At 44.6% G+C, this 14,713-nt stretch overlaps 1 protein-coding gene across 2 annotated transcripts in view; it reads left to right on the plus strand.

Annotated features, from left to right (window-relative positions):
* Nucleotides 1-14,713, plus strand: part of LOC129710381 (gap junction gamma-1 protein-like) — a 164,582-nt gene that overhangs the window by 135,993 nt on the left and 13,876 nt on the right. The window lies entirely within an intron of this gene.

Raw genomic sequence — 14,713 nt, forward strand, 5'->3', positions numbered from 1 at the left:
GTTGCCCCTCAGGTTCCTATTAAAGGGCCTGTCCCACTTTCACTACCTAATTCACGACCTCTGCCGAGTTTTCCCTTGACTCGTACTCAAAGCATAGTCGTCACGAGTTCGTAGCAGGCCGTGATGCTAGTTGTAGGTACTCGTGGCATCAAGTAGGTCGGGGTGTTTTTCTAGCATGATGAAGAATGTCCACGAGGTAAAAAGGTCGTGAATTAGGTCGTGAAAGTGGGACACCCTTAAATCTTCCCCCTCACCTGAAACCTATGTCCTCTGGTTCTCGATTCCCCTACTCTGGGCAAGAGATTCTGTGCATTTACCCGAACAATTCCTCTCATGATATTGTACACCTCTATAAGCTCATACCCCATCCTCCTGCGTTCCAAGGAATACAGTCCTAGCCTGCTCAACTGAAATCTTGGCCCAGCTCTAGTGAAACCTGCCTGCATGCATTTGTTACCTAATGCACTGCTGACTGTCCATCCTCATTCTGCTCTCTGTAGACATGTGGTTGCCCTCAATCTGATCTGCGGCCTCATCCTAACATGTGCTAAATTCTGCTCACTCATTGCACCTTTGCATGTTATAGACAATAGACAATAGACAATAGGTGCAGGAGTAGGCCATTCGGCCCTTCGAGCCAGCACCGCCATTCAATGTGATCATGGCTGATCTCAACCCAAAACTTCTCCTACTCCTTTTCTCCTCAGATAGAAAAATAGGTGTAAGAGAAGGCCATTCATGGTTGATCATCTAAAATCAGTACCCCGTTCCTGCTTTTCCCCCATATCCCTTAATTCCTTTAGCCCTGGGAGCTAAATCTAACTCTCTCTTGAAAGCATCAAGTGAATTGGCCTCCACTGCCTACTGTGGCAGAGAATTCCACATTCACAACTCTCTAGGCTTCAAGATAACTGTATTCAAACTCCGTGAGTGAGCAGGGATACGGCTGATGGCATATAATGTAATTACGGAGAAGCAGAATTTTTTTTTAAATGGTGCCAAATTTGTAAGTGCTAATGTTCCAAAGGATTTAGCTTTCAGTGAAGATGGACACAAACAGCTGGAGTAACTCAGCGGGTCAACCAGCATCTCTGGAGAAAAGGAATAGGTGACATTTCGGGTCGAGAACCTTCTTCAGACTGGAAAGTCCCTGACGAAGAGTCTCGACTCAAAACGTCACCGAATGTTTTTCGCCAGAGATGCTGTCTGATCCGTTGATTTACTCCAGCTTTTCGTGTCTATCTTTGGTTTAAACCAGCTTTCAGTGACTTGTGTACACATAAAGCTATCGGGCAAATGCAACAAGTATTTTGGAAGGCAATAATATTGTTTAAATTGGAGATAATTATGGGGAGATATCGTGCTGCAATGATATAGCGCCATGGTCAGGCCACACTTTGTATGTAGTTTTGGGCTCCTTACCCAATAAAGGGATATCCTAGCTGTAGGCATTGGAGCTTCGGTGATGGGGTCTCATGGCAGATGGAGCCTCGCACCGGCAGCGATGAATCCTCGTGGGTCAGTGGGAGCCTCGCGTGTCGGTCGGCGGTCGATGAGGGCGTGAAGGACCCACCGTGCGGATGAGCGAAGAACAATGGAGGGGGTACTTTGTATCTTTGTCAGCGCCGTATGTGGCGACTATTTGCATACCTTGAGCATGCACGCAAAGAATTTCACTGTGCCTTGTGACAATTTCACATTATTCTTAAACTGTGACACCTTGTTCTGGACACGCCAGACATCGGGAACATTTTTCCTGCATCTAGACTATCCAATCCTTTTATATGTTTCTATAAGATAACCTATCATCCTTCTGAATTCCAGTGAAAACAAGCACAGTCGACCTATTCTTTCATCATATGCCAGTCCCGCCATCTCAGGAATTAACATGGTGAACCTTGAACAAGCTCTCTCTTGAAAGCATCCAGAGAACCAGCCTCCACTGCCCTCTGAGGTAGAGAATTCCACAGACTCACCACTCTCTGTGAGAAAAAGTGTTTCCTCGCCTCAGTTCTAAATGGCTTACTCCTTATTCTTAAACTGTGGCCCCTGGTTCTGGACGCCTCCAACATCGGGAACATGTTTCCTGCCTCTAGCGTGTCCAAACCCTTAACAATTTTATATTTTTCAATGAGATCCCCTCTCATCCTTCTAAACTCCAGAGTGTACAAGCCCAGCTGCTCCATTCTCTCAGCATATGACAGTCCCGCCATCTCGGGAATTAACCTTGTAAACCAACGATGCACTCCTTCAATAGCAAGAATGTCCTTCCTCAAATTAGGGGACCAAAACTGCACACAATACTCTAGGTGTGGTCTCACTAGGGCTTTGTACAACTGCAGAAGGACCTCTTTGTTCCTATATTCGATTCCTCTTGTTATAAAGGCCAACATGCCATTCGCTTTTTTCACTGCCTCCTGTATCTGCATGCTTACTTTCATTGACTGATGTACAAGGACCCACAGATCCCGTTGTACTTCCCCTTTTGGTCTACATTGGCGCCTGGCTAAATAAACAAGGTAGATACAAAATGCTGGAGTAACTCAGCGGGTTAGGCAGCTTCCCTGGGGAAAGGAAGGAGTGACGTTTTGGGTCGGAACCCAGAACAAAACAGGGCTGGGAACAGATGATCTCAGGGTGGATGGAGTCCAAATTGGCCCATTGTAGGACTGCACCCTAATTGAGGACATCTGTTCCCAGCCCAGTTTTATTCTGGCCTTCTCTATCTTTCAGTCAGGAAAAAGGGTTCCAACCCAAAACGTCAACTACTCCTTTTCTCCAGAGATGCTGCCTGACCTGCTGAGTTACCAGCATTTGTGTCTATCTTTGCTATAGTTCCTTCCTACAAATCTTGGCTAAGAAAAGAGAGACACAAAATGCTGAAGCAACTCAGCGGGACAGGCAGCATCTCTGGAGAGAAGGAATGGGTGACGTTTTGGGTCGAGACCCTTCGTCAGACTTTAAGTAAAGCCTTTATAAAATTCCCACATTATGTTTCCTGATCTTTCCCTATCCTCCTCCTCTCCTACATTCTTCCCAAGATATCTGCATTAGTTTAGTCATATCCCTTCAATCACCTCGAAATTTAATCACTACCACTAGCACCTGACCTTTTGGCTTTCAATACTGTAAGTCACAGAATTTGCTCTTTCTTCCCTTCTGGTGCTTTTTTCAAACTGTTTCCTTAACTTTATCCTGCCCCCACCTCTCTTCCAGCTTTCTTCCCCCTCAGTCTGAAGAAGTGTCCCGACCAGAAACGTCACCTATCCATGTTCTCCAGGGATGCTGTCTGACCCGTTGAGTTACTCCAGCACTTTGTATCTTTCATTCCTCAGCAGAGCTTTGGATTGTACACCGTGATATGTCGTTCTGCTAAATTTTGTCAATGCTATTTTGTGAAGTTCTTAAGGATCGAGAGCGCCACATAAATGCAAGGTAGTGCTGCTGCCACTGGTCAGGAAGGATTTGGTGAGTGATAATACGAAGCTAGGTGCACAGTTTGGAATAATGCATCTTTCCTGAAGGTCAGGGTCGAGCCTGTTCATCTGTTATGGGTTTTCACTGAGTGAGCAATTTGGCATGTGTGCAATATTGTAAGAAGTCCCTGTGGCTATAGAAAGGGTCCAATAAGGTGGATGCTTTGAAAAGATGTCATGTGGTTGGGAAGCAGTCGAATGAGACTGCGGCTCATCAAGTGAAGTGGAGTAATTTGGTCAGTCATGCAGCTGTCATGGAGAACAAAGGACAAAATCGCTTCTGTGGCAAGCTACAACCGACACCGGTGGTTTAGTATACTTTAATTCAGAGATACAGCTCGGAAACAGACACTTTGACCCACCGAGTTCGCGCTGACCAGCGATCCCTGCACACTAACACTAGGGAGAATTTTACAATTTTTACACATTACAAAAGCTTTTCACTGTACCTCGGTACACGTGACAGTAAACTAAACTAAACTAGATTTTACCAAAGCCAATTATACCTGCAAACCTGTACGTCTTTGGAATGTGGGAAGAAACCGGAGCATCTGGAAAAAACCTACGTTGGTCAACTGGAAAACATACAAATTTGTACAGACAGCACCCATAGTCAGGATCGAACCTGAGTCTCTGGTGCTGTAAGCCAGCTGCTCTTCTGCTGCGCCATCGTGCCGCCCATTAAGTGATTAGTCACATATGCAATGACAAAAGGCACCTTGAATACGCAATGTATATGGACTTTGGCGATCTGTTGTGTGCCCTTTGCCCTCTGCATTAAAAAAAAACTTGCCCACACATCTCCTGTAAACCTTTCCCCTTTCACCTTAAGGCTGTGCCCTCAAGGATTTGATATTTCCATCCTGGGATAAAGATTGTGAGTGTTCATCCTATCATAATTTTATATCATGTTCTATTAGGTTTCCTCTCAACCTCCGGTGTTCCAAAGAAAACAAACCAAGTCTGTCCACCCTCTCCCTGAAGCATAAACACACTCATCCAGGATTCATTCTGATAAATCTCTGCATCCTCTCCAAAGCCTCCACGTCTTTCCTGTAATGGGGTGAACAGAAATGCACGCAATATTCTACGTTCTTACGCCGACTCAAAGTCCTATAAATATGCATCATGGCCTCCTGACTTAGCCACAATACCCCGACTGATGAAGTCTAGCATGCTATATGGCCTCTTTACTACTCAATCCCTTTGTGTTACCATTTTCAGAGAGTTAAGGACTTGTATAAAGAAAGATTTTCAAATAGCTTCTGCAATCGCATGCTGGTAGAATCCCTCAGATGCTTTGGCTTTGGGTGAAGTATTAAGGCAATGGATAATCTGGAGTTATTTACGATCATTCAGCAATGTTCATTTGCACCAAGAAGACAAAAATAAATGATCACAAACAATCTTCAGCTGACTTGCCCAGCTGATCAAGATGCTACTGTAATTTTTGATAACCATTTTCACTGACTAACATACCACCTACTTTAGTGTCATCTCCAAACTTACTAATCGTGCCTTAGATATTCTTAACTAAATCGTTAATATAAACTATTTTACAAACATTACAAACATCAATGGGCCCAGCACCAATCCCCGAGACACACCATTAGTCACAGGTCTCCAGTGGTGGTGGTGGAAGCAATCTGCTTCCTTCCATGAAACCAATTTTGTAACCAGAATATGAAATAGAAAAGTGCTGGAACATTGATCCAGAAATGCGAGTTTTGAATCCACTATGACAACTAGAGAATTTCAATTCATAAACTCAAATACAAGTAAGATCAAAATAAAAATATATATAGTTTCAGTACATATAACCATGAAACTACTGAATTGTTGCATCACCAACATGACTCAATTAATTTCCTTCAAGCAATTAAATAGAAACTTAGAAGTCAAACCAAGGCAAGCCCATCACAATCAATGGTGGAGCCATGGGGAGTGTTGTAGAGCAGAGCGATCTAGGAGTACAAATCCACAGTTCCCTGAAAGTGGCGTTGCAGGTTGATAAAGTGGTGAAGAAGGCTTTTGGCACATTGCCTTTCTCAGCCATGGAGTTAAGTGTAGAAGTTGGAATGTTACGTTACAGTGGGTACACAGAGTGTGGTGGGTATATGGAATGAGCTGCCAGAGGATGTAGTTGAGGCAGGTACAATAATCATATTTGAAAAAGATTTGGACAGGTTCTTGGATAGGAAAGATTTAGAGTTATGTGGGCCAAATGCAGGTAAATTAGGACCAGCTTAAATGGGGCATTCATGGTCGGCATCAATGAGTTGGGTCGAGGGGTCTGTTTCTGTGATGTATGACTCTTTGACTGATTCTAAATCCACCATCTTTACCCAGATTCATGGATGTGATTGGCTCTTAACTGCCTTCTTGGGTCAGGCCAGTGATAACTGGCGTCATTTCCAACATTGTCCACAACCTGTGAGCAAATAGATGTAGGAATTTCCCAGCCTTGAAATATCTCTCTACGTTTCTGGGAATAAAAAGCCACAGACGTCCATAGCCGTCTTGATTATATTTCTTCCCAAGCTTCTTTCAGGATTCTATTTCATTTTCCCAATGTTTCCTTGGTTACATCTGTGGTTTGCCAACTGTTTTAAACGCATCTTCAATCTAAGACTCACACTCGCCATAATAGATTATGTCCCCTATCATTGTTATTTCTAAACCATGACTTTAGAGATACAGAGTGGAAAAAGTCCCTTCGTCCCACCAAGTCCATGCCGGCCAGCGATCCCCGTTCACTATCACTATCCTACACACTGGGGATAATTTAGAATATTATCAAAGCTGATTAATTTACAAATCTGTACTTCTTTGGGGTGTGGGAGGAAACCGGAGCACCCGGTGAAAACCCACACGGTCACGGGGAGAATGTGCAAACTTGGTACAGACAGCACCCGTAGGCAGGATCGAACCTGGATCTCTGGCGCTGTAAGGCAGCAACTCTATGGCTGTGCCACTGGGCCGCTCCTAAACCTTTCCATTTCTTATTCTTCTGCGCTCCCTTTCAGAGCCTGCAAATGTCTTCCATCTTTTACTATCTTGAATAATCCTCAGCCATCTCCAACATCAGGTCAACATCTCCTTCCTTCCCTCTCAGCAGTCGGGTGTCACCTCTCCCCCCCCACAAAGACCCTCATCTTTCCATGACACTTTTCCAGGCCAGTGCAGCGAATGTAACCTGGTTCCCTTTACCTCCTAAGATAAACACAAAAAGCTGATGTAACTCAGGTAGCATCTCTGAAGAAAGGGAATAGGTGATGTTTTGGGTGGAGACCCTTCCACAGACTGAGAGTCAGGGGAGAGGGAAACAAGAGATATTGAAAGGTATATAGAACAAATGAATGAAAAATATGCGAAAGAACAAGTCAAAGTCAGCAACGATGATCAAGGAAAGGTGGAGCACACAATGGTCTATTGTTGGCTGTGGGGAAGGTGATAAGAATGATACAGTGAAACTCAACAGGACAGTGAAACTAGTACGGTGGCTAGGGTGGGGGAGGTGATGGAGAGAGAGTCAATGCAAGAGTTACTTGAAGTTAGAGAAATCAATATTCATACTGCTGGGTTGTAAGCTGTCCAAGCGAAATATTAGGTGCTGTTCCTCCAATTTGCATTTGGCCTCACCCTGACAGTGGAGGAGGCTCAGGACAGAGAGGTCAGTGTGAGAATGGGAGGGGGAGTCAAAGTGTTTGGCAACCGGGAGATCATTATCCCGAGGCGGACTGAGCGAAGGTGTTCAGCGAAACGATTGCCGAGCCTGCGCTTGGTCTCGCCGAAATCTATATTTCGTCCACACCTGCAACAGCGGATACAGCAAATGCGGTTGGAGGAGGTGCAGGTAAACCTCTGCCTTACCTCCTCCTCCTCTCCTGGGCCTCAAACCCTCTAAGTCAGACCAGTTTCCTTGTATTCCTATCTAGTTTATTTGTTAACTGTGATGCATTCCTCTGTACAATAGGGAGACCAACGCAGTTTTGCACAACATCACTGGTGAATTACCAAGCCTGGCCATGAGTTTCCAATTATGTGGTTTTAATTATAATTTTGATACTCTGTCCTAGTCCCACTTTGGGCTTGGATTCCTGCATTGTTTAAGTGAAGCTAATAAATGCAAGTTCAAAAATCAGTAGCATCTTACAGTCAATTGCATCTTTCTGGAATCCAAGAATTGGTTCAACAATCACAGATTCCAGCCATTGGTCTCTTTTGTTCAAACAACAATCACTGATATAGATCCCATGTTGGTCTTCACATCTTCCCCAGACCCAATTTTGGTTTCTTTTCCTCTTACCACATCACAATCCAAATTCTGCATTTTCAATTTTGTTTGTTCTCCCCTCACCATCCTACCTTTCCTTGCTTTCCTCCTTAAACCTCTCACATCTCCAGTATTTGCACAGCTGTTGAAAAGTTAACAAAATGGTAACTCCATTCCATTCTCTTAGGTGCTGCCTTACGTGGGGATGGTTACCAGAAAAGCCTTGAGATGAGAGGGGAAGACTTTAAAGGACTTGTGCGCGGCACTTTTTTTTTTTTTTTGCATTAGAGGGTGCCGGGAACGCATTGCCAGGGGTGGTGGTGAAGGCAGATACGATAGTGGGGGTGAAGAGGTTTTGGATAGGCACATGGATGTGCAGGGAGTGGAGGGATATGGATTATGTGCAGGCCGATAAGAGTTGGTTGGTCTTGGCACAGACATTGTGGGCCGAATGGCCTGTTCCTATGCTGTAATGGTCTATGACGTACTGCACTTCAGCTTTAACTCAGAAGATTGTAGATCCATGTGCCCTCAGAGACTAAAAGACAGATTAGCAGGGGAGCTATTCCCAATGCCCAATTTGTATTCTTGGATGGAGATAATTTTAGATTACCTGGTCATTATCCCATTGGGAGCAAGTTGACTGCAGGGCTTCCTATATTACAGCGGTGACTACACTTCAAAATGTATTTCACTGGCTGCAAAGATCTTGGGATTTTCCATAAAGATACACTGGGATGTACTAAAAAAAGACTTTATATTTGTGGTAAAAAGGTGATTCACAAAAGAGGGATAATCATTATCGAACGCCGAGCTGAAGGAGAAGGTATTACAACCTTGATAAAAGATTGATCTAAAAGGTGAGTTCTAAGAAGGGACATAATGGAGCAGAAGGGAATGCAGACTAGCCTGTAAATGCTGAATGTTGGATAGGGTGGCTAAAGATCAGTTATGGAGCAAATCAGGCTATTGACTAGTCAAGTCAACTTTATTTGTCATATACACATACAAGGTGTGCAGTGAAATGATAGTGGCAATGCCTGCGGATTGTGCAAAAAACTACAGAACAGAATAGAACAGAATCAGTATTTACATGTTAGAAAATATTTTTTTACAAAAGACACAACACTACAATAAATTAGTACATTAAATTAGTCTCTGGTGAGATAAGAGTTTACAGTCCTGATGGCCTGTGGGAAGAAACTCGGTCTCATCCTCTCTGGTTTCACAGCATGACAGTGGAGGCGTTTGCCTGCCCATAGCAGCTGGAACAGTCCGTTGCTGGGGTGGAAGGGGTCCCCCATAATGTCGCTGGCTCTGGATCTGCATCTCCTGGTGTATAGGTCCTATACGAACTCTACGAATTCTAACTACACTACGAACTGCCTTGGTGATATTGGGCAGTCTGTCCACTGCTTTGGGTATCACGGTGGCACAGCCGTAGAGTTTGTCTTACGGCGCCGGAGACCCTGGTTCGATCCTGACTATGGGTGCTGTCTGTATGGAGTTTGTACGTTTTCCCCGTGATCGCATGGGTTTTCTCCAGGAGCATTTTGTTTCCTTCCACATTCCAAGGTCATACAGGTTTGTAGGTTAATTAGCTGCTGTGAGAATTGTAAATTGTTCCTAGTGTGTAGGATGGTGTTAGTGTATGGGGATCATTGGTCGGCACGGACTCGGTGGGCTGAAAGACCTGTTTCCACGCTGTATCTCTAAATTAGCCTAAATACCAGGAACTTTGGGCTTTGTGTTGTTTTGCACTATATTGGGTTTTTGATTACTTTAACTTTTTTTGTTTGTTTATTTATTATTGTGTTTACAACCTTGATTTTTCTTGTAAGTAAGAAATTAATTGTTCCATTTCGGTACAAATATTGTTATTATGCCACTAAAGCACCCTTGGCTCTCTTGAAATTATGGAGCAAAAATGAAGCAAAGCCAAGAGTGGTTACATTAAAAGCTTCTGTCAAAAGATGAACATATTTCAAGTTTGTCGGGTTGAATGAGTATGAAGATGAGGCAAAAGTAAGTTTAAAATACAAGTATAGGAATTTTAAATTGACGATGTCTGCACACCACGATCAATGATGGGTAGATGGGTGAGAAATTTTCAATCCAGGGTTGGGTTTTGATTGAAGTATTTGAATGATTTGAAATCTTGAGATGATGCTGCTGGAAATGCATCACAATGAAGAAAGGGAAGGAACAAAACATAGTTCCATGAAGGGCTCCGGAGATCCCAATAAGGTGGGAAGTGAAGCCATCGCTAGGAATACTCCAGTTCAAGTTAGATAATGCAGTGGAACGATTAAAGAGCTAAAAAAAAACTGCTGGAGGAACCTTGTGTGTCAGGCAGCAGCTGTGTAGGAAAATGGACGGGCAACATTTTGGGTTGGGACCCTTCTTCAAGATGGAATAGAGGGAGATGGCTCGTAGAAATTATTTGCCGCAGAAGGCTGCAGAGGCAAAGCCAGTGGATATATTTAAGGCAGAGATAGATAGATTCGTGATTAGTATGGGTGTCAGATGTTATGGGGAGAAGGCAGGAGAATGGGGTTAGGAGGGAGATAGATCAGCCATGATTGAATGTCGGAGTGGACTTGATGGGCTGAATAGCCTAATTCTACTCCTATCACTTATGATCTTTTGAAAGTGGCGGGGCAAGAGGTGCCTAGTAATTGGCGGGTCCAGGCAAGGAGAGGGTGGTTAGCGGCTGAGTAAGTTGTGACCAGAGAAGAGTGGAGGAAGTCACAAAGGCTGGAGATAATGTGGAGAAGATAAAAGGGTCTCAGTTAATGGAATCTGGTAAGGAAGGTGAGGAATGGAATGTGGAACCAGAGGGAGGGATTGATAGGTAGATGAGAACTGCAGGAGAGTCGGGAAACTGGGAACCCAGTGTGGGTGGGTGGTGAGCAGAGAGAGGTAGTGCAGGGAGGGGAAAGCAACTGGGTGATGGTGGGGGAGGTGGAATGGAAAACCATGTGTGCATGGGAGGACCTGGGTAGTTGAGGAGAGAAGAGGAGGGAGTCTACCTGAAATTGAAGGTCAATGCTTATGTCTTTATGTTGTGGGCTACCCAAGCAGAATATGAGATGCTGTTCCACCATTTTGCATGTGTCCTCACTCTGGCAATGCAGGAGGACAAGGACATAGGTGGGATTGAGAAGGGGAATTGAATTGCAACTGAGAGCTTCAGCTGGCCCTGGTAAACAGAGAACAAGTGCTCGGTCTACGCCTAGACCTGCTGGTGTGAGGAGAGAAGTTTGAAGATATCTACGTAGATCTCACTGGCAAAGGCCAGCTATCAAACGTGGTAGTCCGAGACTTGCTGAGAAATGTGGGATCTGTCAAAGAAATGCATCTATGGAGCGAAGGAATAGGTGATGTTTCGGGTCGAGACCCTTCTTCAGACTGATGTTAAGAACTGCAGATGCTGGAAAAATCGAAGATAGGCAAAAATGCTGGAGAAAATCAGCTGGTGAGGCAGCATCTATGGAGCAAAGAAATATGTGACGTTTCGGGTCGAGACCCTTCTTCAGACTGATGGTCGGGATGCTTTTTTAGACTGATCGAAGTAGGAGGGAGGAAGCTGGAAGTGAGGTGGGTGTGGGAGAAAGCCAGGCAAGTGATAGGTGGATACAGGTGAGGGGAGTTGATTTGCAGACGGGTGGACAAATTCCAAAGATGAAAAGAAGACGAAAGTTTCTGAGACGAGGAGAGAAGGGGCATGAATTGTTAGGCCAGTAGTATTGATTGCAGGCATGGATCCAGTGGAGGATAAAGTGAAGGTGAAGTCCATTGCAGATCTGGGTGAGTGGGGCTCAAAGCTGCGGGAGAGATCAGGCAAGGGCCAGAAGTTGTGGGCGCAAGACGGAGAGTGGGGAACGCAGTGCACAGCAAGAGAGCTGTTGTGGCAAGCGGTGGATGAAGTGTAAGTACCTGAGATCCTGCTTGGGTCCAAACTGGGAGACCTGGAAATGGAGCTGGAAGGCACATGGCAAAAGATGACCCTTACCATAACACTGGAAGACCCGAAATGCTGGAGTAACTCATTGGGACGGGCAGTATCTCTGGAGAGAAGGAATGCCATATCACTTTCCAGTTGAGTGAGGAAAGTCCAGCCATTTCTCAAGTCAGTTTGATCTTGGATCAAACGTCCACACTGTACACAAAGGAAGCTTATTATTGTTTTATTGCCTTTTAATGGATGTTGGTGAGAGTTGTTGGGGATATGCCTCAGCCTTCCTAGGAATTAGAGGCGTTGCTGTGCTTTCTGGGTCCTTGTTTCAACCAAGACATTGCTGGGGATATTTACTCCTTGGAACTTAAAGCCTTCAACCACCTCTCCTTAGGCACTCTCAATGCAAACAGGGGTATGTGTACCGTTTCGCTTCCTGAAGTCGAGGATAACCTCCTTTCTTGTTGGACCCAACCTGATAGGTCTGGCCATTCAACCGCAGATGCTGCCTGGCCCATTGAGTTCCTCCAGCATGCTGTGTTTTGCTCCGCATTTAGTTGTTTTAGTTTAGAGATACAGCGCGGATACAGGCCCTTTGGCCCGAGTCTGCACCGACCAGCGATCCCTGCACACTGGCACTATCATACACACTAGAGACAATTTACAATGTTTTTAACGTCTTTGGAGTGTGGAAGGAAACCGGAGCAACTGGAGTAAACCCATGCAGTCACAGGGAGAACGTACAAACTACATACAGACAGTAACCATAGTCGGGATCGAACTTGAGTCTCTGACGTTGCGAGGCAGCAACTCGACTGCTGCGCTGCCCTTATTTTTGGGTGCTTGTAGAAATTCACCAGCAGCAAAGGATCCCAGTGCAATACTGTAAGTGTGAACGATGGGATGAAAAGCCAATTAAACTACAAACCTGTATGTCTTGAAGGAAACCAGAGGAGTCTGAGAAAACCGTTCACCGGAAGAACCTGCAAACTCCCTATAGGGTGGTTGCACGAAAGGTCATTGGGTCATAGGGCTCGATGCACGGAGCCGCTAAATCCAACTGGAAGACATCCGTCACTTCCGGTACATGTTATTAATGCCAGAAACGTGTACTTTCCTACCTGTTAAAAAACGCCGAAATGTTGAATTTTTGCGCTGAAAAAAATTGTGGGAGTCGGGGTAAGTGTGAGAGACATGTACCCAACTTTAGAATTCCAAACGTGAAGCGAAATGAAGGTATAGAGAAGCGAGAACTGAAGGGACTACAGCAGCTAAAGTGCTTGGTAAACATTGAAAATATTGGGAATTATCGCGTTTGTTCACTGCATTTCATCAAGTAAGGCATTATTTGTGTTTTTTCTTGATTCCTTTGGTATCTAAAAATTCTCAGGTGATAAATCTGGCTGTAAATGTTCCTTCAGATGCATTTTCATTTTGTATGTAAAAACCCACAAGAACCATGGGCGATTTGAAAAAAATTACAGCCAGATTTATCACTTCTGAAACTTTTTAGATGCCAAAGGAATCAAGAAAAAACACAAATAATGCCTTACTGTTGATGAAATGCAGTGCGGAAACGGCCAATGATCGCCAAGCACTCTGGCTGTTGTTGTCCCTTCAGCTCCCGCTTCTATCTACCGTAATTTCTCCGCACTTTTGTAATTCTGAAGTATGCTAAATGTCCCACACGCTTACCCAGATTTCCATAATTATTTACAGCGCAAAAATTGACCATTTCAGCGGGTTTTTACGGGCCAGCTACGCTGGAAACAATGGTAAGTGCCTACCTGCAGTACATCGCGTGTAATCCATTTGGAGTAGCCTAGCAACAGTACGGGTCATGGGTCGTGACCCGACTGCCGTGAAACCTCCCTTTTAGATACCAAAGGAATCAAGAAAAAACACAAATAATGCCTTACTGTTGATGAAATGCAGTGAGCAAACACGATAATTCCCAATATTTTCAATGTTTACCAAGCACTTAAGCTGCTGTAGTCCCTTCAGTTCTCACTTCTCTATACCTTAATTTCGCTTCACGTTTGGAATTCTAAAGTTGGGTACATGTCTCTCACACTTACCCCGACTCCCACAATTTTTTTCAGCACAAATATTCAACATTTTGGCAGTTTTTAACAGGTAGGAAAGTACGCGTTTCTAGCATTAAAAACATACACCGGAAGTGACGGATGTCTTCCAGTTGGATTTAGCGGTTCCGTGCGTCGAGCCCTATGACCTAGTGACCTTTCGTGCAACCTCCCTATAGTCAGGATCGAACCGGCACCGTCCCAAACCAGCCTGACTTGTTCTCACTGGAATTTAGAAGGATGAGAAGAAAATTCTTAAATTGGACAGGCTAGATGCAGGACAGATGTTCCCCATGTTGAGCAGTCCAGAACCAGGGATCACAGTTTAAGAATAAGGGATAGGCCATTTAGGACTGAGATGAGGAAAAACGTATTTACTTTTAAAAGGTTTGAATCGGTGGAATTCTCTGCCACAGCAGGCGGGGTGGGGGGGCAATTAATTGGATATTTTCAACAGAGTTAGATTTAGCACTTAGTGCTAAAGGAATTAAGGGATGTGGGGAAAAAGCAGGAACGAGGTACTGGTTTTAAATGATCAGCCGTGATCATATTGAATGGCGGTGCTGGCTCGAAAGGCCGAATGGTCTACCCCTGCACATATGTTCAAGAAGGAACTGCAGATGCTGGAAAATCGAAGGTACACAAAAATACTGGAGAAACTCAGCGGGTGCAGCAGCATCTATGGAGCGAAGGAAATAGGTGACGTTTCGGGCCGGTCTGAAGAAGGGTTTCGGCCCGAAACGTCACCTATTTCCTGCGCTACATAGATGCTGCTGCACCTGCTGAGTTTCTCCAGCATTTTGGTGTACCTGCACATATGTTTCTATATTTTGGGGCGCATTGTGATATTCACCAGCAGTGTGTAATTGGCAAAGGCTCCGAGTGCAATTCTCCCCCTGTGTGAACGATGGGGGTGGAA

The sequence above is a fragment of the Leucoraja erinacea genome, chromosome 27 (assembly GCF_028641065.1).
Source record: "Leucoraja erinacea ecotype New England chromosome 27, Leri_hhj_1, whole genome shotgun sequence".
Taxonomy (NCBI): Eukaryota; Metazoa; Chordata; class Chondrichthyes; order Rajiformes; family Rajidae; genus Leucoraja; species Leucoraja erinaceus.